Source organism: Elephas maximus, chromosome 5 (assembly GCF_024166365.1).
Source record: "Elephas maximus indicus isolate mEleMax1 chromosome 5, mEleMax1 primary haplotype, whole genome shotgun sequence".
Classification (NCBI taxonomy): Eukaryota; Metazoa; Chordata; class Mammalia; order Proboscidea; family Elephantidae; genus Elephas; species Elephas maximus.
In genome coordinates this window covers 153,336,096-153,362,037 of record NC_064823.1, presented here as the reverse complement: position 1 = coordinate 153,362,037, position 25,942 = coordinate 153,336,096, and positions in this window count along the sequence as shown.

Genomic DNA, 25,942 nt, shown 5'->3' with positions numbered 1-25,942 from the left:
CCTTCAGGAATTGCTGGAATTTCAATTGAGATGTTTCAACCCAGAGATGCAGCACTGGAAGTGCTCAATTCTCTATGCCAAGGAATTTGGAATACAGCTACCTGGCCAACTAACTGGAATAGATCTGTATATATGCCTATTCCCAAGATAGGAGATCCAACTGAATGCAGAAATTATGAAACAATATCAGTAATATCACATGCAAGCAAAATTTTGCTGAAGATCTTTCAAAAGTGGCTGCAGCAGTATATCCACAGGGAACTGCCAGAAATTCAGGCCGGATTCAGAAGAGGACGTGGAACCAGGGATATCATGACTGATGTCAGATGGATCCTGCCTTAAAGCAGAGAATATCAGAAGGAAGTTTACCTGTGTTTTATTGACTATGCAAGGCCATTCAAATGTGTGGATTATAACAAATTTTGGATAATATTGCAAAGACGGAATTCCAGAACACTTAATTGTGCTCATGAGGAAGCTGTACAAAGATCAAGAGGCAGTTGTTTGGACAGAACAAAGGAATACTGCATGGTTTAAAGTCAGGAAAGTTTTGCGTCAGAGTTGTGCCCCTTCACCATACCTATTAAGTCTATATGCTGAGGAAATAACCGAAGAAGCTGACTATATGAAGAAGAACAGTGTGTCAGGATTGGAGCAAGGCTCATTAACAGCCTGTGTTATGCAGATGAAACAACCTTCCTTGCTGAAAGTGAAGAAAACTTAAAGCATTTCCTGATGAAGATCTAAAACCACAGCCTTCAGTATGGATTACACCTCAACATAAAGAAAACAAAAATCCTCACAACTGGACAAATAAGGCACATTATGATAAATGGGGAAAAGACTGAAGTTGTTAAGGATTTCATTTTTCTTGGATCCACAGTTAACACCCATGGAAGCAGCAGTCAAGAAATCAAGAGATGCATCACATTGGCAAATCTTTTGCAAAGGACCTCTTCAAAGTATTTAAAAGCAAAGACGTCACATTGAAGACAAAGGTGCACCTGATCTAAGCCATGGTGTTTTTAATTGCCTTGTATGGATGTGAAAGCTGGACATGTATAAGGAAGACAGAATTGAAGCCTCTGAATTCCTGTGCTGGCAAAGAATATTGAACATACCATGCACTGCCAAAAGAACAAAAAAACTCTTGAAAGAAATACAACCAGAATGCTCCTTAGAATCAAGAATGGCGAGACTATGTCTCACATACTTTGGACATATTATCAGGAGGGATCAGTCCCTTGAAAGGACGTCATGCTCAGTAAAGTGAAGTTTCAGCGAAAAAGAAGGAAGACCCTCAACAAGGTGAATCGACACAGTGGCTCATATATATACATATATATGTATATATTTTTTAATATATATATACACACACACACACACATAAATCATGACTGTAGTAGTTCCAAAGTGAAAGACACCTAAAGTTGCCTGAAAAGAGGGAAGGAGATAGGAGACATGTTTTAAGAGGGAGGCAACATTTGAGCTGAGTACTGTAATGTGAACGGTTATTTGAGGAAAGAAAAAAATTTTCCCAGGTACCTCTTCTCTTGGCCAAATTCTTACTCTGTCAAGAACCCAGCTGTCCTCTCTGGGGAATACCCCATAATACCTTCAGCCAGTATTTTTACTGCCTTCCCCAGTACAGTTACTATGTACCTCTCTCATTGCTGTCCTGGATTATGCAAATTTTTACTTGAGTACATAGCTTTTTTACTCAGCCACATATTGTTAAGGATGATTTAGGTTTAACTCTTCATTGCCTGTTTCTGGTTAGAGATGGTGTGGCTAATGCACCTTTCAATTCCTTCAGAGTTCACTGCTCTATGATTGGCATGTCATGGCTTGGTACAATCCAGAACTTTTAGATAGGTAAGGGTCTTCATGAGGATCCCACCCAGCCTCCCAATCATATTTACAGTACAACAAAAAACAAAACAAAACAAAAAACAGATGACACCATGATCTCAGGGAACATCTAGCTCAACTGGCATAACATAGTTTATAAAGAAAATCTTCTACATTCCACTTTGGTGAGTAGTGTCTTGGGTCTTAAAAGCCTGTGAACAGCCATCTAAGATACTCCACTGGTCTCACCTCTTTGGGAGCAAGGGAGAATGAAGAAAAATAAAGACACAAGGGAAAGATCAGTCCAAAGGACTAATGGACCGCAGCTATCATGGGCTATACCAGTTTGAGTCCAGAGGTACCACCACTGGTTGCTCTGACAGGGATAAAAATAGAGGGTCCCTGACAGAGCTGGAGAAAAACATAGAAGAACATTCTAACTCTCAAAAAAAGACCAGACTTACTGGACTGACAGTCACTGGAGAAACCCCAAGAGCATGGCACCCAGACACCTTTTTACCTCAGTAATGAAGTCACCCCTGAGGTTCACCCTTCCGCCAAAGACTAGACAGGCCCATAAAATAAAACAAGACTAAAGGGCCAGCCCCAGGGCAAGGACTAGAAGGTAGGAGGGGCCAAGAAAGCTGGTAATAGGGAACCCAAGATCAAGAAGGGAGAGTGTTGATATGTCATGGTGTTTGCAGCCAATGTCATAAAACAAAACTGTTTAATGAGATGCTAGTTTATTCCGTAAACCTTCATCTAAAGTACAATTAAAAAAAAATGACACCATGTGTGTCAGAAGAACCATGTTCTACAGGATTTTCATTGACTGGTTTTTCAGATGTAGATCATCAGGCCTTTCTTTTGAGTCACCACTGGGTGGACTCGAACTCCCTACCCTTTGGTCAGGAGCTGAAAGTATTAATGAATCACCTAACAACAACACTACCCAGGGACTGTCCAGTACAACATATTCAGGCAAAATGAGGCAGGGTCAGGAGGCAGGCAGACCTAGGTTTCAATTCTGTATCTTTCTACTACAAGTTTTGTGACCCTGGGTAAATTCATCAGTCTCTCTTGGCATTAACCTTCATTATTATAAATATACAGTAACTAATACTTGGTGAAAGTGAAGAAGACTTGAAGCACTTACTGATGAAGATCAAAGACCATAGCCTTCCATGTGGATTACACCTCAACATAAGGAAAACAAAAATCCTCACAAGTGGTAAGAAGCAACATCATGACCAATGCATAAAATATTAAAGTTGTCCAGGATTTAATTTTACTTAGATCTACAATCTACACCCATGCAAGCAACAGTCAAGAAATCAAAAGATGTGGAGGCAGGGCCAAGAGGGCAGAGTAGTCAGATGCTTCTGGTGATCCCTCTTACAACAAAGACCCAAAAAAATAAGTGTTGTACAAGCTAGAAGCCCTGCACATAAAAGGCAAGGTTAGGAAATTGGACTGAGTGGCAGGAGGAGGGAGAGGTGCTTCAGAAGCAAGGAGGAATTTCCAGACCTGACTTGGTGGGAATGAGCGCCTCTTAGGCACAGATTCCTGGAGTGACCATGGCAGGGCTGAGGTAGTGTTCAAGACATGGTTTCCTCAGGGAGAGACAGTGAGCCACACAGTCTACTCACACCTCCCAAACCAGAGAAGAACAGTGCTCTTGGCAAAAGCTAAGTACTTGTGTTTATTTTACTGTACCCCCAGCCCCCAAGCCAGCTTCAGTGGCTGTCAATTTCCCTGGGCCTGAAATAGGTTCTGCTGCATACCCTGAGCCGTTCTCCCAGCCTTAGAGAAGGGATGAATTAACAACTGAGGAAAAAATAATCTGCCAGTTCCACTAAGCTGGGGAGCTCAGGACAGAAGGGCTCCTGTCCAGGGACAAACGGTCCACAGATTTTGAATACCATTCACCCCTGCATGGACCTATATGGGCCCATTTCAGGAGATTAAGCCATTGTTGACAGACTGCAACTGTTTCAGCTGTGCAGTGGAGAGGTGGGTTTCTGATGTTGGACACTGCTTTGCCTATTAAACAGGTTCCTCATATACCCACGTCAGGGGCCTGAGGGCTGGTGGCTCCACCCATGCCACCTAGCCACCCATGACAGGAGTCCAAAGATAAGTGGTGCTTCCTTGTCCTTACCAAAAAAAAAAAAAGTAGAATTCAATAACTGAAAAAGCAGGGAAAAAAATTCAAACATTTGGAAACTGAACAACACATTGCCCAAAAACAACTAGGTTATAAAAGAAATTAAGGGTGGAACAAAGAAATTCATGGAACCCAATGAGAATGAAAACACTTCCTATAAGAGTCTTTGAGACACAGCTAAAGTAGTGCTAAGAGGTCAAGTTATAGCAATACATGTAAACATCCAAAAAGAAGAAAGTGCCAAAGTCAAAGAATTATCCTTAAAACTTGAACAAATAGAAAGAGAGCAACAAAAGAAACCCTCAAGCACCGGAAGAAAGCAAATAATAAAAATTAGAGAAGAATTAAATGAAATAGAGAACAGAAAAACAATTGAAAGAGTTAACAAGACCAAAAGCTGGTTCTTTGAAAAAATTAACAAAATTGATAAACCATTGACCAAACTGACAAAAGAAAAAGAGGAAAGGAAACAGACAACCCAAATGAGAAGAGTTCATCAGAGTATCATGATACAAGACAAACATACAAAAATTATTTGGATTCCTCTGCACCAACAAAGAGAACATGGAAGAGGAAATCCTCAAATCAATACCATTTACAGTAGCCCCCAAGAAGATAAAATATTTAGGAATAAACCTGACTAGAGATGTAAAAGATCTATACAAAGAAAATTACAAGACACTAGTGAAAGAAAAAAAAAAAAAAAAAGAATGTGGAAATTAATATCACACGCAAGCAAAATTTTGCTGAAGATCATTCAAAAACAGCTACAGCAGTATATAGACAGGGAACTGCCAGAAATTCAGGCCAGTTTCAAGAGAGGACGTGGAACCAGGGGTATCATTGTTGATGTCCGATGCATCCTGGCTGAAATCAGAGAATACCAGAAGGATGTTTACCTGTCTTTTACTGACTATTCAAAGGCATTCGACTTTGTGGATCATAACAAATTATGGATAACGTTGCGAAGAATGGGAATTCCAGAACACTTAATTGTGCTCATGAGGAACCTTTACATAGATCAAGAGGCAGTTGTTTGGACAGAACAAAGGGATACTCATTGTTTTAAAGACAGGAAAGGTGTGTGTCAAGGTTGTACTCTTTCACCATACTTAGTCAATCTGTATGCTGAACAAATAATCCAAGAAGCTGGGCTATATGAAGAACGGGGCATCAGGATTGGAGGAAGACTCATTGACAACCTGCATTATGCAGATGACACAATCTTGCTTGCTGAAAGTGAGGAGGATTTGAAGCACTTACTAATGAAGATCAAAGACCACAGCCTTCAGTATGGATTACACCTCAACATAAAGAAAACAAAAATCCTCACAACTGTGCCAATGAGCAACATTATGATAAACAGAGAAAAGATTGAAGTTGTCAAGGATTTCATTTTATTTGGATCCACAATCAACAGCCATGAAAGCAGCAGTCAAGAAATCAAAAGATGCATTGCATTGGGTAAATCTGCTGCAAAGGACATCTTCAGAGTGTTGAAGAGCAAAGATGTCACCCTGAAGACTAAAGTGCACCTAACCCAAGCCATGGAATTTTCAGCAGCATCATATGCATGTGAAAACTGGACATTGAATAAGGAAGCCCGAAGAACTGACGCCTTTGGATTGTGGTGTTGGTGAAGAATATTGAATATACCATGGACTGCCAAAAGAATGAACAAATCTGTCTTAGAAGAAGTACAACCAGAATGCTCCTTAGAAGCAAGGATGGCAAGACTGCATCTTACATACTTTAGACATGTTGTCAGGAGGGATCAGCCCTGGGAGAAGGACATCATGCTTGGCAGAGTACAGGGTCAGCAGAAAAGAGGAAGACCCTAAATGAGGTGGAGAGGCTGTTGAGTGACTGGAACACCTGCACTTATACATTGCTGGAGGGAATGTAAAATGGTACAATTATTTTGGAAATCCATTTGGCACTTCCTTAAAAAGCTAGAAATAGAATTACCATATGATCCAGCAATTCTACTGCTTGGAATATATCCTCGAGAAATAAGAGCCTTTGCAGGAACAGATATAAGCACACCCATGTTTATTGTAGCACTGTTTGCAATAGCAAAAATATGGAAGTGTCCAAGGTGTTCATCAATGGATGAATGGATAAATTATGGTATATTCACATAATGGAATACTATGCATCAATAAAGAATAATGATGAATCTGTGAAACATCTCATAACATGGGGGAACCATGCTGAGTGAAATCAGTCAGCTGGAAAAGGACAAATATTGTATGAGACCACTATTATAAGAATTCAAGAAATAGTTCAAACACAGAAGAAAATATTCCTTGGTGGTTATCACGGTGAGGATCGAGGGAGGGAGAGGGGTATTCACTAATTAGATAGTCGACAAGAACTATTTTAGGTGAAGGGAAAGACAACACACAGTTTACAGGCGAGTTCAGCACAACTGGCCCTAACAAAAGCAAAGCAGTTTCCTGAATATAACCAAACCCTTCAAGGCCAGGCTAGCAGGGACGGGGGTCTTGTGACCATGGTTTCAGGGGACACCTAAGTAATTGGCATAGTAAAATCTATTAAGAAAACATTCTGCATCCCATTTTGTTGAGTGGCATCTGGGCTTTTAAATGCTAGCAAGTGGTCATCTAAAATGTATCAGTTGGTCTCAACCCACCTGAAGCAAAGGAAAATGAAGAACACCAAAGACTCAAGGTAATTATGAGCCCAAGAGGCTGAATGGGCCACATATATCAGAGACTACATCAGCCTGAGGCCAGAAGAACTAGATGGTGCCTGGCTACAACCAATGACGGCCCTGAGAGGGAACACAACAGAGAACCCCTGAGGGAGCAGGGGAGCAGTGGGATGCAGACCTCAAATTCTCAGAAAAAGACTGGACTTAATGGTCTGACTGAGACTAGAAGGAACCCGGAAGTTATGGCCCACAGACCTTCTGTTAGCCCAAGACAAGAACCATTCGCAAAGCCAACTCTTCAAACAGAGATTGGCCTGGACTATAAGATAGACAGTGATACTAGTGAGGAGTGAGCTTCTTGGCTCAAGTAGACAAGTGAGACTATGTGGGCAGCTCCTGTCTGGAGGGGAAATGAGAAAGTACAGAGGGACAGCAGCTGACTGAATGGACACAGGGAGTACAGGGTGGAGAGAAGGAGTGTGCGGTCTTATTAGGGGGAGAGCAACCAAGGGTACATCGCAAGGCGTATATGAATTTTCATGTGAGAGACTGACTTGATTTATAAACTTTCACTTAAAACACATATGCACACACAAAAGAAATCAGACAAATTGCACTAGGCAAGTCTGCTGCAAAAGGCATTGATTCTTCGTCCTTTTCTCATTCATTGTACAGCTTTCACATACATATGAGGTTATTGAAAACACCAAGGCTTGGATCAGGAACACCTTCGTCCTCAAAGTGACATCTTTGCATTTGAAGACTTAAAAGAGTGACTTTGCAGAAGATTTGCACAATGCAATGCTTCTTTTGATTTCTTGACTGCTGCTTCCATGGGCGTTGATTATAGATCCAAGTAAAATGAAATCCAGGAAAATTTCAATATTTTCATTTTTTATCATGATGTTGCTTATTGGTCCAGTTGTAAGTATTTTTTGTTTTCTTTATGTTGAGGTGAAATGTGTACTGAAGGCTATAGTCTATGATCTTCATCAGGATGTGCTTCAAGTTCACTTTCAGCAAGCAAGGTTGTGTCATCTTCATAACTCAGGCTATTGATGAGTCTTCAAATTCTGATTCTCCATTCTTCTGCATATAGTCCACCATCTCAGATTATTTTCTGAGCATACAGATTAAGTATGGTGAAAGGATACCACCATGACACACACCTTTTCTGACTTTGAACTATACAATATCCAATTGTTCTGTTCAAACGACTGCCTCTTAGTTTATGTACAGGCTCTGCATGAGCACAATTAAGTGTTCTGAAATTCCCATTCTTCTCAGTGTTATCTACAATTTGTTATTATCTGCAATCAAATGTCTTCACATAGTCAATAAAACACAGGTAAACATCTTTCTAGCATATTCTCTACTTTCAGCCAAGATCCATCTGACATCAGCAATGACAGTCCTCATTGCGTATCCTCTTCTGAATCTGGCTTGAACTTTCAGCCATTCTCTGTCAGTGTACTGTTGCAAGCACTTTTGAATGATCTTCAGCAAAATTTTACTTGTATGTGATATCAATGATATTGTTTGATAATTTCTGCATTCTGTTTGATCACCTTTCTTTACAGTGGGTACAAATATGGATCTCTTCCAGTTGGTTGGCTAGGAAACTGTCTTCCAAATTTCTTGACATAGACAAGTGAGCACCTCTAGTGCTACATCCATTTGTGGAAACATCACAATTGGTATTCTGTCAATTCCTATAACCTTGTTTTTCACTATTCCTATCAGTGCAGCTTGGACTTCTTCCTTCAATACCATCAGTTCTTGATCATATGCTACCTCCTGAAATGACTGAGCCAATTTTTTTGGGTACAGCAACTCAGTGTATTCCTTTGGTCTTCTTTTGATGGTTCACGCATCATTCAATATTTTCCTCATATAATCTTTCAGTGTTGCAACTCGAAGATTTAACTTTTTCTTCAGTTCTTTCAGCTTGAGAAATGTTCGGTGTGTTCTTCCCTTTTGGTTGTCTAACTCCAGGTCAATACACATGTCATTATAATGCTTTATATTCTTGAGCTGCCTTTGAAATCTTCTCTTCAGTTCTTTTACTTCATTATTCCTTGGGTGCTCTTTAGCTATTTGACATTCAAAAGCAAGTTGGAGTCTCTTCTGATATCCATTCTGGTCTTTACTTTCTTTCTTGTCTTTTTAATGACCTCTTGATTTCTTCATGTATGATGTTCTTGATGTCATTCTACAACTAGTCTGGTCTTCTGCCATTAGAGTTAAATGTGTCAAATCTATTCGTGAGATGGTCTCCAAATTCAGGTGGGATATACTCAAGTTCATACTTTGACTTTCAAGTATTTGTTACAATTTTCTTCAGCTTCAACTTGAACTTGCTATTAGCAATTAGTGGTTTGTTCAGCAGTCAGCCCCTGGCCTTGTTCTGACTGGTGATGTTAAGCTTTTCTGTAGTCTCTTCCCACAAATGTAGTTGGTTTGATTCCTGTGTATTCCATCCAGCAAGGTGCATGTGTATAGTCATTGTTTATATTATTGAAAGAGGTATTTGCAATGAGGAAATCGTTGGTTTTGCAAAATTCTATCATGTGATCTCCAGCACAGTTTGAATAATAGCCTTATTAACTGGACTTCTTTTATGCCTGTGGGTATTATCCTATCACTGACAGCATTGTACTTCAGGATAGATCTTGAAATGTTTTTATTTTCTGGCAATGAATGTCACACCATTCCTCTTCAATTTGTCATTCTCGGCATAATAGGCCATATGTGTGTTCAATTGAAAATGGCCAATAGCAGTCCATTTCAGCTCACTAATGACTAGGATATTGATCTTTATGTGGTCCATTTCATTTCTGATGACTTCTAATTTTCCTTTATTCATCCTTTGTACTTTCCACATTCTCATTATGAATGGATATTTACAACAGTTTCTTCTTGTTTTGAGTCATACCACATCAAACGAATGTACCGAAAGCTTGGCTCTATCCACGTCATTAAAGTTGACTCTACTTTTGTAGAGGAAGCTCTTCCTCAGTCGTATTTTGAGTGCCTTTTAACCTCAGGGGCTCATCTTCTGCCACTATATGAGACAATGTTCAGATGCTATTCATAAGGCTGTCACTGACCAATTTTTCATAAGTAGACTGCCAGATCATTCTTCCTAGCCTGTTTTAGTCCAGAAGCTTTACTGAAACCTGTCTACCATGAGTGACCCAGCTGGTATTTGAAATACCAGTGGCATAGTTTCAAGTGTCACAGCAACACGAAAGCCACCACAGTATGAGAAACTGACAGTTGAGTGGCGGATTTCTTTTAACTTCTTATAGCCAGCAATCCTTGGTGTTCCTGGGCTTTTAGATGTGTTCTCTGTGTGTGTCTGTCTTCATATGTCATCTTCCCCCGTGTGTGTCTCTGTGTCTATTCTGCTTTTTTTATAGCTCAGGAGTGATTAGGCTTAGGACCCACACCACGTTGATATTACCTTATTTAATATAACAAAAAGAAAAAAAAAAACTGTTTCCAAAGAGGGTCATATTTACAGGTACAAGGTTTACAGTTCTAACACATATTTTTGGTGGACATCTTTCAATCCATCACAACAAATCTGATAAGATGGTTTTAAGATCTGTAAGAAGGCCTCTATTTTTCCTAGACTTGTACATTTCAACAACCCTCTTTCATTTTATGCCCTAACCATTACCAGACTGCAACACTTGTGGTTTCCTTCCAGTATACTCCAATTTTTCTCCTCCAGGCTCTTGCTCAAGATGAATGCAAGATCTGCCCATGATATATAGTCATCTCTCCATTCACCTTGGCTAAAGTCTTACCCAGCCTTCAATAATCAGAGAAATACCATTTTCCACGTGTGAACTAATGATTCTCCTGACAATAATGATAAAAATAATAATTTTTTTTCTTTCATTCTTCTTTCCCTCTTGCGTTTTCATTTTACTTCTTGCTTAATTTTAAATTCTCTGTCCTTAATATTCTTTTTAGAATATTTTTTGTAGAAGTCTAGATAGTGTATATTTTTGGCTTTGTAGGCATAGGGTCTCTGTCAAAATTACTTAACACTGCTATTACTTCCTGAAAGCAGCTACAGCCAGTAGATAAATGAATGGGTGTGACTGTGTTCAAATAAACCTGTATTTGTAAAACCAGGTGGCAGGCTGGATTTGGCCTGAGTGCTGTGTTTTGCTCTTCTTCCCTTCCTGGTCAATTTTCCTACTCTTGCCTATGTGAAGACAGGTTTTATCTGACTGATGAGTTTTGAAGAGAGAAGTTCACAATTTTATGTTTCAACCTGGATAAGCTATGATTCCCAGTGATTTGGGCAAATACTAGACTAGTTTCTATTCCATAATTGCAGTGCACTGCAGTGCAATGCAATAACCCTCTATAATATAATCTAATTAAATCAATCAATCTGTTGAAAGGGGAGTTTCCTTAGGTTATAGTACAGTGTGTCCACAAACTAATTTTTTTTTTTTTTTTTTGGCAGAGCTCCAGAACTCTCTCTCTCTCTCCTACACTCTCTCTCTCTCTCTACTCTGCACTGTTCCTGTCACCTGACCTGTGAATCTTGGGACACAAACCTGCAGAAGTCTCCAGCCTGCCAAGTGATATACAGATTTTGCACTTGCAGGTCTCCACAATCCCATGAGCTAGCAGGAATATCCAGTCATCTGCCTGGCATAGAGTTTGAACTTTCAGCTCCACAATCATGTGAGACAATCCCTTGAAAAAAATCTCTCTCTCTCTGTTTCTCATAAGAGCTCTAGGACAGAGGTACTCCTTTTTTCCATCCCCTCCCTTCTCTTCTCTTTCCCAACCCTTCTTTTCCATTTCCCAACCATTATGCTTGTCTGTTTTCTGTTATTAATTGAGGATTCTTCCATGGCAAAGGGCTGTAGTTGCTGATCTCTATCTGTAACTGGGTGTGAATGTTAAATTGTGTGATATGTGTTTTAGGCTGTTTGTTTCCCAAGTCTGTCTTAACTGATGTATGAGTAGAGTTTTAGGAACCCTTTTTTATGCTCATATATAAGTAAGCATGCCCTCCAATTCAGCATTTTCTCATTAATAAAATTGGTATTTGGTTCTCCATAGGTCTGACTCCTGTGCCTATATCTCACCGGGTTCCAAATGTAGGTGAATGTCTTTGTTCCCCCTACAAAAGCAGAATGGAGTCCTCCCACATACCCAAAATCTGGCTCAGATGCCGAGGTTGATGACGCCACACACAACAAGAGGGTATGAAAAGCTCTATTACTTATGTAGTTGAAGTTTCTGGAGAGAGAAGGGCAGGATTCCCAAGAAGGTCTGAAATGGCTTGAAAAAGGAAAGAAAAGAGACTGGTCTGGGGGTCTTATTGAGGTTAGGGTGTGAGGCCGGGGTGAGGGTTTCTGAGCCCCAGCAAAGGTGTATGTGGTTTGAATCTCATCTCACTACCAAAAAAGGGGGCACTCAGCCTTCTTATCAGCTGACCCAGATGTAGGGTACAATGGCAAGAGACAAGGGTGAAGCTTAAAAGCTGTCAGCAGTCAAACTTCAAAACTTGAAGTCAGATTCACTATTACAGTGGAGAAGACCAGTTTTATTTAATTAGGGAATGCTATCCCTAGCCACCTCACTTTGATGACTAAAGTGTTCCTGACCCAAGCCATGGTATTTTCAATCACCTCTTATGCATGTAAAAGCTGGACAATGAATACTGAAAAAGAATTGATGTCTTTGAATTGTGGTCTTGGGGAAGAATATTGAATATACCATGGACTGCCAGAAGAACAAACAAGTCTGTCTTGGAAGAAGTACAGCCTGAATGCTCCTTGGAAGCAAGAATAGCAAGACTTTGTCTCAGGTACTTTGGACATGTTATCAAGAGGGACCAGTCCCTGGAGAAGGACATCATGTGTGGTAGAGAGGCAGCGAAAGAGAGGAAGGCTGCCAAAGACAAGGATTGACACAGAGGTTGCAATGTTCGGCTCAGACATAGCAACGATTGTGAGAATGGCGCAGGACCAGGCACTGTTTTGTTCTGTTGTGCATGGAGTCACTATGAGTCTGAACTGACTTAAGGCCAGCTAACAACAACAAAACAATCCCTGGCCAATTGAAGATACATATACAAGTATTTCTTCCCAAATCTTCAGCGAATTACTGGATAGCAAACTCCTTGTGTATTAATTTATCTCATGGTTCGATATAATACCTCGAACATAGTTGTTGTTGGCTTTAACTCATGGTGGACCTTATGTACAACAGAATGAAACGTTGCCCAGTCCTACACCATCCTCATAATTTTTGAATGTTTGAGTTCATTGTTGCGATTATTGTGTCAATACATCTCATTGAGGGTTTCACCCACTTTCTCTGACACTTTAGCAAACGTGGTATCATTTTCTAGCAAATTGGTCTTTCCTAACAACCTGTCCAAAGTAAGTAAGCCAATGTCTCACCACGCTTCCTTCTAAGGAGTATTCTGTTTGTATTTCTTCTAACACTGATTTGTTTGTTCTTCTGGCAGCCTATGGTATATTTGATGTTCTTCATGAACACCACAATTTATGTCAATCCTTCTTCTGTCTTCCACAGTAGATAGTAGTAGATGTCCGTAAGTACAAATGTATTTGAATTATGTCTTTTTTCTTAACAATTCCACCTAATCACCCAATGCATATAGGGCAAAATACCCATAGAGACTCAAAGGGTATTTTTTGCTGTAGGTTTTTATTGGGTGAATCTGATGCTGAGGTTTCTGTGGACTGCTATAGTGCTAATAGTCCTAATTTCATCAAATTTTCTTCAATTTCTCTGAGATAAAGTCAACTGTCCCTTAAAGAAAGGAACTAAAGAGGCTGACAAAAGCCACAGACAAGTTGCCTGAATTATCGCATTCCCCAAAGGATTTAATGGCAGAGACCCAAATGTTTATTCAAATGAGAAGCAATGCTTTGCACAGAAAGTAAGTCTATGTAAATATTAAATTACGGAGTAATCTTTGGAAAAGTACCTAAACGGATCCTGAAACTCAACATAAATTGATTGTTCCTTTTCCCAAGGTCAAATGAGATGTGCGTTATGAGCTGAGTTTTGACCTTTAGCAATGAAAGCCAGAATTGCTGGAAACTTTCCTCACGTTCACTGAAATAAAACAAAATGAAACAAAAAAGGAGATCTGTAAACCTGTTGTTGAAAGTCCTGTTTTTTTTTTTTTATCTTGCTTATTATTTTTATGGGTATAGATTATGGAAAAATGTGTTTTTGATATTCCAAGTAAGGCAGAAGAAATATATTCATCAAAGGTTCAATGTTTCCGTTCCAGTGAGTATTTTTAAAGAGTGTGTTTCAATTTCCTAGCGTTACTATAACAGAAATACCAAAAGTGAATAGTTTTAAGGAACACAAATTTATTTTCTCACAATTATGGAGGCTAAAATTCCAAATCAGGATCTTTGCCATGTTGATTCCTTTCAATGTCGGTAGCCCTGGGTGTTACTTGACTCCTTGGCTTGTAGTTGATCCTCACATGACATCTGCCTTCCTCAGTATGTTTGTGCATGTCTCTGTGTCTATGTTGCTTTTTATATAACTCAGAAGTGATAAGGTTTAGGATTTATCCTATACAGGTAAACCTCGACTGACTGATTGATTACATTGCATTAGATTGAATTAAGGGAGATGATTACTTTATATTACAATCACTGGTAAAAGGGTCAGGGTTCTAACACATTATTATTTTTTGTGGGGGTGTTCCAATTCAATCCAGAATAGGTTGAAACACCCCTCCTCTTCCTGAAATAGAGAAATGAATAGGCAAGATCTTCTACATGGACCTGGTGCAGACTGTAAGAAAGACTTTTATGTGTTCTGTCCCCAAATCACTGACTAATCAATAGCATTTCTGGGTCCCAGGACCTACTAAAAGTTTCTGCCATCAGACACATTCTGAACTGGATCAAAGCATGGGAGAAGAAGATGGAAACACTATTTCTTGGCAGAATGCCAGATCACAATATTATTGTGTAACAAATGGCCCTAAGACTTTGAGGACTTATGGAGATCTAAGTAAATCCTATGGGTGAAGGCAATGGTCAAGTCTCGGTGTTAAGAGACTATCTGAGGTTTTGGACAGTTGTTTGAGGTCAAAGCAAGAATGACCCAGAATACTAAGTTTTTCAAAGAAGGGACACCAGAAACAAATCAGAAGCATCCAATTAGCTTTAACACCATGACTGGAACTGTTCACTGTCTTTACTCTTTTCTGCTTCCTAATGAGATGACTTTTAATGCCTTGATTCTCCTGAACAAGCTGGGTAGAAGCGGGAGCCCAAGGCTAAAGGTAAAAGCCGAGTTGTACAAGTTAATTTATAAGTGATTCAATAGAAACGTGCATGTGAAGAGTTAAAAAAAAAAAAACTTGGTTAGATTTGGGCAAGTTTCATTTGACTCAAATAAAAATATTTTGGAGAAATATAGATATGTTGTCTATTTAGAAATTGGCACATATTTTAATATGTTGTTGTTGCTGTTTTGTTCTGTTGAGTGAATTCCAGCTCACAGCAGCGCTATAGAACTGCCTCATCTAGGTTTTCTAGGAGGTCTGATATTTATGGGAGCAGATCTCCAGGTGGTGGGTTTGAACTGCTGACTTTTTGGTTAGCAGTCAAGCAGTTAACCACTGTGTCACTAGGGCTTCTTTATACCCGAATACGGACCACTATAAGTTATATATAAAAAGTGGTTTAACTTGATAGTTACTAAATTTTTTGACAGTGATTTACATAAGGGGCACATTAAAATGAATATAGAGGATCATATGATAGGATAGATCCTTAGAAGCCAAATCCTGTATTAAAAAAAAAGGGGTGGGGTGCAAACATTAGAACAGAGAGGTTAAGTCTTGCTGAAGATCACACAACTGCCTAGTAGACAAAGCCAATTTTGGACACAGGATTCCTGATTTCTAATACAGTGTTCTTTCCACAAACCTATAATAGTTTCCAAACTTAAGTTTGTTAATTATATTCCAAAGTTTAACTCATATTGCCATTTGGTTTATCTTATAAAATGGGTTCATTTTATTTATTCATTCTCTCTCTCTTTGTCTCTCTTTCTGTATCTTGCTCTGTCTTTCTCTCTCCATTCTAAACTGCTCACCTACAAGTTGAAAAGGTTATAAATAACGTTAAGTTACCCATTCTAGTATAATCTATAGCACAATTTGACCATGTGAATATGTTCTTCATATTTTATGTTCAATTATCTTGAATAGAAATGTTTAGTCCCTCAGATAGATTCTCTCTCCCCCAGTTCCTGTCCTTGCCCACCGATCACTGTTGGGCGTGCTGGCATTTACATTAGGTTCCACTTACAAGGCTATAGATGCAATTGTCTGACATCTCCTGCTCTCAGTTTTGCCCAGTCCCAGGATCTGCTGCAAGGTCTGATTACCTTCAAGGAAAATCTGCTGGTCTCAACTCAGTGTCCATGCTCACGCCGTTTGATCATTTTCCATAGCTCATTAAACTTTGATAGGATGTGCCCTATGTTGGTATACATTCTTGTCCTCTCCTCCAGACTTACAAGGCACAAATGTGACAATTGCTTTTCATTGGCATCAATGGGGGGTCGGGGTTGAGGATACTCTCAGAAGGGGTGACACCAAAATGAGTGTCTACAAAATTTTTGTGCAATGTTTCAGCAGAAATTCATTATTTTTTATAAAAATATCCCTGTAGTTATAACAATTTTTTTTTTTTTTGTAAGCCCAGCTTACATGTGTCAACATATTTACAAGGCTAATCTGTGCCAATTTATCTTTTGAAACTTCTAATGTGCTCTGGTCAGAGCTGTCATTATTATCCAATTACAAGGATGCTTCAAATCATGTAAATTCATCTGCACATGCTAAAAGCACGTGCTGTTGTTTTCTTTGCCGCCATGATTTTACAGTCACTATTTTTTTTTTATGTTTGTCAAATTTTCTGGTGTTTTAGTTACAATATAGGGGTGGCATCATGGGTTTCTGCCCTGGGTGACACCAACCCTACTGACACCACAGATGCCTGGGATTGGTTTCATAAGACTGTCTAATTCTGGAGTTCAATAAGAGAAAATATTGAGACATCTAATCACCCAGGGATATAAGATGCCTTTAACTGAAATTTTGACAGAAATAAAGGTAACATTCTATCCCCAATCTGTTCTGTTTTGTTCTTTGCCTTATTTCTCAGTTGGTTTAGAACTCAGGTACATAAGATGGGCTTTCTGTATTGTAACCTCTCAAACCAAACAAAAAGTTTAAGGGCATTCTTAGACTTTTGATCTAGATTTCCATATTGTAGTAATTTACTCCTCCAACTCTCATTTTATTGGGAGGAACCAGTCCCTGAAGAAAGACATGACACTTGGTAAAGCAGAGGATAACTGAAAAAGCCCCCATGTGTCTGTCAGTTTGTCGTACTGTGGGGACTTGCATGTTGCTCTGATGCCGGAAGCTATCCCACCAGTATTCAGATACCAGCAGGGTCACCCGTGGAAGACAGGTTTCAGCTGAGCTTCCAGGCTAAGACAAACTAGGAAGAAGGACCCAGCAGTCTACTTCTGCAAAGCATTAGCCAGTGAAAACCTTATGAATAGCAGCGGAACATTGTCTGATACAGTGCCAGAAGATGAGCCCCCCAGGATGGAAGGCACTCAAAATATGACTGAGGAAGAGCTGCCTCCTCAAAGTAGAGTCGACCTTAATGACATGGATGGAGTAAGGCTTTTGGGACCTTCACTTGCTGATGTGGCACGACTCAAAATGAGAAGAAACAGATGCAAAGATCCATTAATAACCTGGAATGTATGAAGTATGAATCTAGGAAAACTGGAAAGCATCAAAAATGAAATGGAACGCATAAACATTGATATCCTAAGCATTAGTGACCTGAAATGGACTGGTATTGGCCATTTTGAATTGGACAATCATATAGTCTACTATGCTGGGAATGACAGTTTGAAGAGGAATGGTGTTGCATTCATTGTCAAAAAGAATATTTCAAGATCTATCCTAAAGTTCAACCCTATCAGTGATAGGATAATATCCATACGCCTACAAAGAAGACCAGTTAATACGACTATTATTCAAATTTATGCACCAACCACTAGGGCCAAAGATGAAGAAATAGATTTTTATCAGCTGCTGCAGTCTGAAATTGATCGAATATGCAATTAAGATGCATTGATAATTACTGGTGATTGGAATGTGAAAGTTGGAAACAAAGAAGGATCAGTAGTTGGAAAATATGGCCTTGGTGATAGAAATGATGCTGGAAATCGACTGAAAAAATTTTGCAAGACCAGCGACTTCTTTCACCAACATAAACGACAACTGTACACATGGACCTCACCTGATGGAAGACACAGAAATCAAATTGACTACATCTGTGGGAAGAGATGATGGAAAAGCTCAATATCATCAGTCAGAACAAGGCCAGGGGCCAAATGTGGAACAGACCATCAATTGCTCATATGCAAGTTCAAGCTAAAACTGAAGAAAATCAGAGCAAGTCCATAAGAGCCAAAATATGGCCTTAAGTATACCTCATCTGAATTTAGAGACCATCTCAAAAATACATTTGATGCACTGAACACTAGTACCGAAGACCAGATGAATTGTGGAATGACAGCAAGGACATCATCCATGAAGAAAGCAAGAGGTCATTGAAAAGACAGGAAAGAAAGAAATGACCAAGATGGATGTCAGAGGAGACTCTGAAACTTGCTCTTAAATGTCGAGCTGCTAAAGCAAAAGGAAGAATTGATGAAGTAAAAGAACAGAAGCTTTCAAAGGGCCTCTCGAGAAGACAAAGTATTATAATGACATGTGCAAAGAGCAGGAGGTGGAAAACCAAAAGGGAAGAACACGCTCGGCATTTCTCAAGCTGAAAGAACTGAAGGAAAAATTCAACCCTCAAGTTGCAATAGTGAAGAATTCTATGGGGAAAATATCAAACGATGCAGGAAGCATCAAAAGAAGATGGAAGGAATACACAGAGTCATTATACCAAAAAGAATTAGTCGATGTTCAACCATTTCAAGAGGTAGCATATGATCAGGAACTGATGGTACTGAAGAAAGAAGTCCAAGCTGCTCTGAAGACATTGGTGAAAAACAAGGCTTCCAGAACTAATGCAATATCAATTGAGATGTTTTAACAAACGGATACAGCACTGGAGGTGCTCACTCGTCTATGCCAAGAAATATGGAAGACAGCTTCCTGGCCAACTGACTGGAAGAGATCCATATTTATGTCTATTCCTAAGAAAGGTGACCCAATCAAATCAGGAAATTATTGAACAATGTCATTAATATCACACGTAAGCAAAATTTTGCTGAAGATCATTCAAAAATGCCTGCAGCAGTATATTGACAGGGAACTGCCAGAAATTCAGGCCGGTTTCAGAAGAGGACGTAGAACCGGGATATCATTGCTGATTGTCAGATGCATCCTGGCTGGAATCAGAGAATACCAGAAGGATGTTTACCTTTTTTTAATTGACTATGCCACAGCATTTGACTGTGTGGATCGTAAAAAAAATATGGATAATGCAAAGAATGGGAATTCCAGAACACTTAATTGTGCTCATGAGGAACCTTTACATAGATCAAGAGGCAGTTGTTTGGACAGAACAAGGGGATACTGACTGGTTTAAACTCAGGAAAGGTGAGCATCAGGGTTGTATTCTTTCACCTTATCTAGTCAATCTGTATGCTGATCAAATAGTCCGAAAAGCTGGGCTATATGAAGAAGGGGACATCAGGATTAGAGGAAGACTCATTAATAACCTGTGTTATGCAGATGACACAACTTTTCTTGCTGAAAGTGAAAAGGACTTGAAGCACTTTCTAATGAAGATCAAAGACTACAGCCTTCAGTATGGATTGCACCTCAACATAAAGAAAACAAAAATCCTAACAATTGGACCAATGAGGAACATCATGATAAACAGAGAAAAGATTGAAGCCGTCAAGTTTAATTTTACGTGGACCCACAATCAACAGCTATGGAAGCAGCAGGCAAGAAATCAAAACATGCATTGTATTGGGTAAATCTGCTGCAAAGGACCTCTTTCAAGTGTTGAAGAGCAAAGATGTCACCTTGAAGACTAAGGTGCGCCTGACCCAAGCCATGGTATTTTCGATTGCATCATATGCATGTGAAAGCTGGACAATGAATGAGGAAGACTGAAGAAGAATTGATGCCTTTGAATTGTGGTGTCGGTGAAGAATATTGACTATACCATGGACTGCCAAAAGAATGAAAAACTCTGTCTTGGAAGAAGTACACCCAGAATGCTCCTTAGAAGCAAGGATGAGGAGACGGAGTCTTACATATTTCAGACATGTTGTCAGGAGGGATCAGTCCTTGGAGAAGAATATCATGCTTGGCAGAGTACAGGGTCAGCGGAAAAGAGGAAGACCTTCAACGAGGTGGACTGACACAGTGGCTACAACATTGAGCTCAAGCATAACAATAATTGTAAGGATGGCACACGACTGGGCAGTGTTTGGTTCTGTTGTGTATAGGGTCGCTATGAGTCAGAACCCACTTGATGGCACCTAACAATAAAAACAACAAGTGAAAAAAGAGAAAAACCCTCAGCATGATGAATTGACATAGTGGCTGCAATAATGGGCTCAAACATAGCTATAATTGTGAGAATGACACAGGACTGGGCAACTTTTTGTTCTGTTATAATACCACCCTTATGAGTTGGAGTTGACTTGACAGCGTCTATCAACAACACAACAATAACGAAATTTTTCATAGCATGAATACATCTATATTACGGCACTGTTTCTATTCCCTTACCTCCCTTTACCAAAAAAAAAAAAAGTATATAATTTGATAGAATAAAAATAATATCAAAATGGGCTTACGAATCCTGTGGCTCTTATCAATATTCTCTCATGATTTGAAATCTAAGAAGGCATTTTGTAATAGAGTGAAAGCTGCAGATATCTGTATTTAGTAAAAGGTCCTGCTACCCATTGCATATCTCAAAACAGAGGCTCCCCCAGCGATGACATGTACTATCTGGAGCTCATACAGATTTTTGCCTCACTTACATTCAGATTCCTTCCTTCCCAGTAGAGACACTTTGTAAATAATTTATAAATCATGCTTACAATGTTCTGCCAATTAATAATGCAATACCACAGCACAGAAATAGTGCCAGTAAGGGGTTTGTTGGTTATAGAATATTGTAAGAGAATTTGGTGCATGTAAAATACATGTAAAAATCCTCTCCAACAAAAGAGAATTGGAGTGGGAAAGATGTGAATATGAGATGGTGTCTTTTGAGATTTTCCCATCTAATGTGTACAGAACAAAAACAGGTAACTTGCAGGTAAATCATATTTCCATTGTTAAACCCAGTAGATATATTCACATCTGTTATCTGTTACACTATGTTGAACATTTTCTCCGGTTACATAAAATAAATTCTCACAATTTAAGTTTATAATCTCCCAATTTAAGAGAGAGATGTGGACATAATCACATAAATATTTTTAAGAACTCACAATACCATTGCTTCAAAGTTGGCCTCGGAAAAAGCACAGCTACAGATCATTAGAGACGTCAGTTTTTACTACCCCATTTGAGCTTTTACCTCCCTATTTTGTTAACTGAGCCCCCAGGTAATTTGAGTGAGTTTTACTTCTCATACATAAAAACATTACTTCCAATTCCTAATTTCTGGCTAGTAGACTTCATGTTCAATGACAAAATGAAGTGTGAATATCAAGACAGGATGAAGAGAGATGTTTTGTGTTGATGGTTTGTAACAGTTTCTTGCAAAAAAAAGGGTACAATTACTCCTCATTCTATGTCCATACCCTGTCAAAAAAAGATGTCCATTTCTATACTTGTAAAACTTGGGTTAGCTTTGTGACTTGATTTGCCCAAGAGAAAACTGAAAAAGGGGAGGACTGCCACCTTTGAACCTAGGCTCAGGATACTTTCATGTATATGCTGTCTGTTTTCTCTTCTACCCTAGCACCACTTAGTGAAGAAGTCTAGGTCAGTGTGCTACAGGGTGCAAGACAAGCCATTCCCAAATGAGATTATTCTAGATTAGCCAGGCCCCAGCCAAATGGGTAGCTGATCACAGCTTCATGTGTGAGCCTAACAGAGACCAGAAAACTATCCTACTGAGCCTGGTTGAAATTAACTACCTGCAGAATTGTAAGCCAAATGAATGGTTGTTTTATTAAACAAAAACATTTTTAAGAGTTTATTTTGCAGTAATAGCTAATAGCTATTCGGTCTTCTTCAGTACTATTAAAAAAATATTGTTTGATATAGTTCAGTATAGTATAGCATAGTATACTTGTCATGGATTGAATTGTGTCCCCCCAAAATATATGTCAACTTGGCTATGCCAGGAATTCCAGTATTGTGTCCAGATTGTCCACCATTTGTCATCTGATGTGATTTTCCTATGTGTTGTAAATTTTGTCTCTATTATGTTGATGAGAAGGGCTTAGAGGCAGTTATATTACAAAATTGGGTTATATATTGAGCCAATCTCTTTGGAGATATGAAAGAAAAAGTCTAGCAGAGAGACAGGCAGGCCTTATACCACCAAGAAACAAGAGCAAGGAGAATAGTATGTCCTTTGGAGCTGGGGTCCCTGCACTAAGAAGCTCCTTGACCAGAGGAAGATTGATGACAAGGACCTTCCTCCAGAGCCAGCAGAGACAGAAAGCATTCCCCTGGATCTGATGCCCTGAATTTGGATTTGCAGCCTAGTAGACTGTGAGAGAAAGAATTTATATTTGTTAAAGCCATCCACTTCTGTTACTTCTGTTATGGCTGCGTTAGATGACTAAGACAATAGTTTATAGTATAGTACAGTGTAGTACAGTACAGTATAGTATAGTGTAGTATATACAGTACTGTATAACACAATACAATAGCAGTAGTGGTGCTTCAGTGATATAATTTATACCCCAATGCTGATCACCTGAGTCCAATTCCAGGCTACTGTGGCTCATGTACAGCCACCATCCTTCTGTCAGTGCAGGCTTGTGTTTTGCTATGATGCTGAACACGATTCAGCAGAGCTTCCAGATGAAGATGGACTAGAAAGAAAGGTCTGGGTATCTACTCCCAAAAAACAGCAAATGAAAATCTTATGGATCACAATGGTCCAATCTGCAACTGCTCATGGGGACGGTGCAGGCCCTGGCAGCATTTCATTCAATTGTGCATGGGGTCACATGAGTCAGGACAAACTCAACAGCAGCTAAGAACATAGATTGTTGATCACACTGCTAACACACTAGTCTCTGTCCAGCTAAATTTTAAAAAGATCAGTATTGTCCTTCTAGGTGGCAGCAGCAGGAAATCCTAGATTTGTGCCACTCAAAAGAAAAAAATATACTTTTCTTAGATACAAAGAATGATTAGTTTCAGCCAAGCCAGCTTAGTGAGAGAAATAAGAAGCAGATCCAGTAATAAAGAGACATTCCTTTACACCCAAGGGTATCAATGACTTACCATAATGAAATTCCTTTGGAGAGAATTGTTAGAGTTTCATGGCTCATCCACCAATACCAACATGAAAGACCGGATGGGAAGTAGGTTTCTTACTCAAGCCAAGTAACCATTTTGCTGGCTGTGTATTGCTGGGAAGATGGGCGGTATAAAAATGGCATTTGGCACCTGCCTCAAGGAGTCCTTGGCCAGCAACAGAAAGGAGACATGAGGCTCCATTAAGAACAGTATTTAGTAAGATACTCTGAAAAGGCATTTCCAGGTGGACCAGAAACGGACCTTGCAGAAGGTTTGTAGACAAAGTGGTTTTTAGAAGGAGATTACGCAAAATGGCAGCCTACGGAAACAAGGTGATCACAACAGATGGGAGGACTACTGGGAAGTGAGGATGTGAGCATTAAGTAGAAAGTGGTTGAAAAGATGAGTTGTTACCTAGGTTTAAAAAAAAATTACAGGTGGAAGTGAGAGAAATTATGTAGGAAATACAATCCCCTGTGCTGACTTAAATGTCATTGTTGTTAGGTGCCTTCAAGTGGTTCCGACTCATAGTGACCTTATGTACAACAGAACCAAACACTGCCCAGTCATGACCATCCTCGTAATTGTTGTTATGCTTGAGCCCATTGCTGCAGCCACTGTAGCAATCCATCTCATTGACGATCTTTCTCTTTTTTTTGGACCCTCTACTTTACCAAGCATGAAGTCCTTCTCCAGGTACTAGTCCCTCACGATAACATGTTCAAAGTATGTGAGACATAGTCTCCCCATCCTTGCTTCTAAGGAGCATTCTGATTGTACTTCATCCAAGACAGATTTGTTTGTTCTTTTGACGGTCCAGGGTATAGTCAATATTCTTCGCCAACACCATAACCCAAAGGTGGCAATTCTTCTTCAGTCTTCCTTATTCATTGCCCAGCTTTCATATGCATATGAGGCAATTGAAAACACTATAGCTTGGGTGGCTTAAGTGGTGTTCTCCAAAAATTGATGTCCACCTGAAACTTGTAAATATAACCTTATTGGAAATCGGGTCTTTGCAAATGTAATCAAGTTAAGATGAAGTCGCACTGTATCAGGCTGGGCCCTAAGTCTAATATGACGGTTGTCCTTATAATATTTGAGTATTTGAGTCCAAGATATTGATGATGAAAATAAAGAGATAAGGACCAAAACTTGAAGGGTCTTATTCTGAAGGCAGTGAGGAGCACAGCAGTGTCAAGATCAGCTTCATGTTTGCATGTTCCTGAGTAGATGTTCAAATGAATCCTAAAGGCTTTCCCTACCCAACAGCCTCCCAGGCTTATGCTGCATGCCCTGAAGGGTCCATGGCTTATGTAAATCTGTCTTCTGGGTAGTCAGGGACATCCCTTTCCTAAGATATAGGCTGTCTGGTTGCCATAGTTGTCAAGTCCTTCAAAATATTATCAGCAATACTGAAGGGAAGAACTAAAGGAACAGTCTATGAGTTTGATCGTCATCTGCATTTTCTCCCTTTCTTTTATAACTATTCTGGGGACTTTTATTTTATTCTATTTTTTTGAGAGAGCAGGAGAGATTCAGTGGAAAAGAAGAGAAAAGAGACTAATTGGAAGAGGAGATGAAAGAACCAGCAAAAAATACTAACCTAAGAAAAGGTTAATGAAAGAAAGGAGCTAGCAATGCGAGAAGAGAAGAACAAGGTAGGAAGAAGTGATAGTAACTGAGATTGGCAAGTAATTAGTAGGACATTTGGGGCCAAGTGGCTGGCAGAAAGAAGAGAATGAAGGAAGCAAGCAAAAGAAGGATTAATACAGGAATGTAAATATAATGGTGATAAAGACCATTTTATTACAATACATTTTTAATTTATACTGCATTATTTAATACTTGGCCAATAGCACAACTAGCACTTAGATTCTGTCTCTGTGGCTGTTACTGCTGTAACATTAATGGGGAATTGGAGAATATATCATTTTTATTATAACCGCCATGTGCAAATGAACAGCGAAGTGGATGAAGAGTGTTTGCTAGTGCATGAGCGGTCAGTGCTGATATGGAACACCCCTCTTTTCTAAAGCCATCTTTATGGTTACACACAGGGGCTCCTCAGCAAATGTGTATTGTTGGGGGCAAAGTTATGTAGATAAACCCGCAAAGTAAATGAATTTAAAACATGTGAGTAAAACTTCAGACTCATGAAGACTCGTGACTTGTATTTCTAATCCTGGCCATAGAAAACTTTTCTCATATGCATAAAAAGAAGTAAAATCGCAAGAGGGAGGCTTCCTCATGATTCAGCAGTCTGATCTAGGGCAGAATTTCTCAACAGCAGCACTATTAACTTTTGGGGCAGGGTAATTCTTTGTTGTGGGGCCACCCTGTGCATTGTTAGCAGCATTCCTGGCCCTCCCCATCAGATGCCAATAACATTGCAAACAAAAATGTCTCTAGACATTGTCAAATGTCCTCTGGAGGACAAAGTCACCTCTGGTTGAGAACTACAAGGCTAGCAGATACAGCAATAATTGAAGACGCATCAGAAAACAGATCTAACCCCATCATTAACTACTTGTGTGACTCGAGGCAAGCCATTTTTGTTTCACTTTATTTCCTAATGTCTAATTCCTTTTTACATGACCAGGAGGAGTTAGGTGTGAGTCTTATCAAAGGGAGAAGTGATGACGAGAGGATTCGGGAAGCAAGTCAAACCTAGAGAGATGTTTGTCTA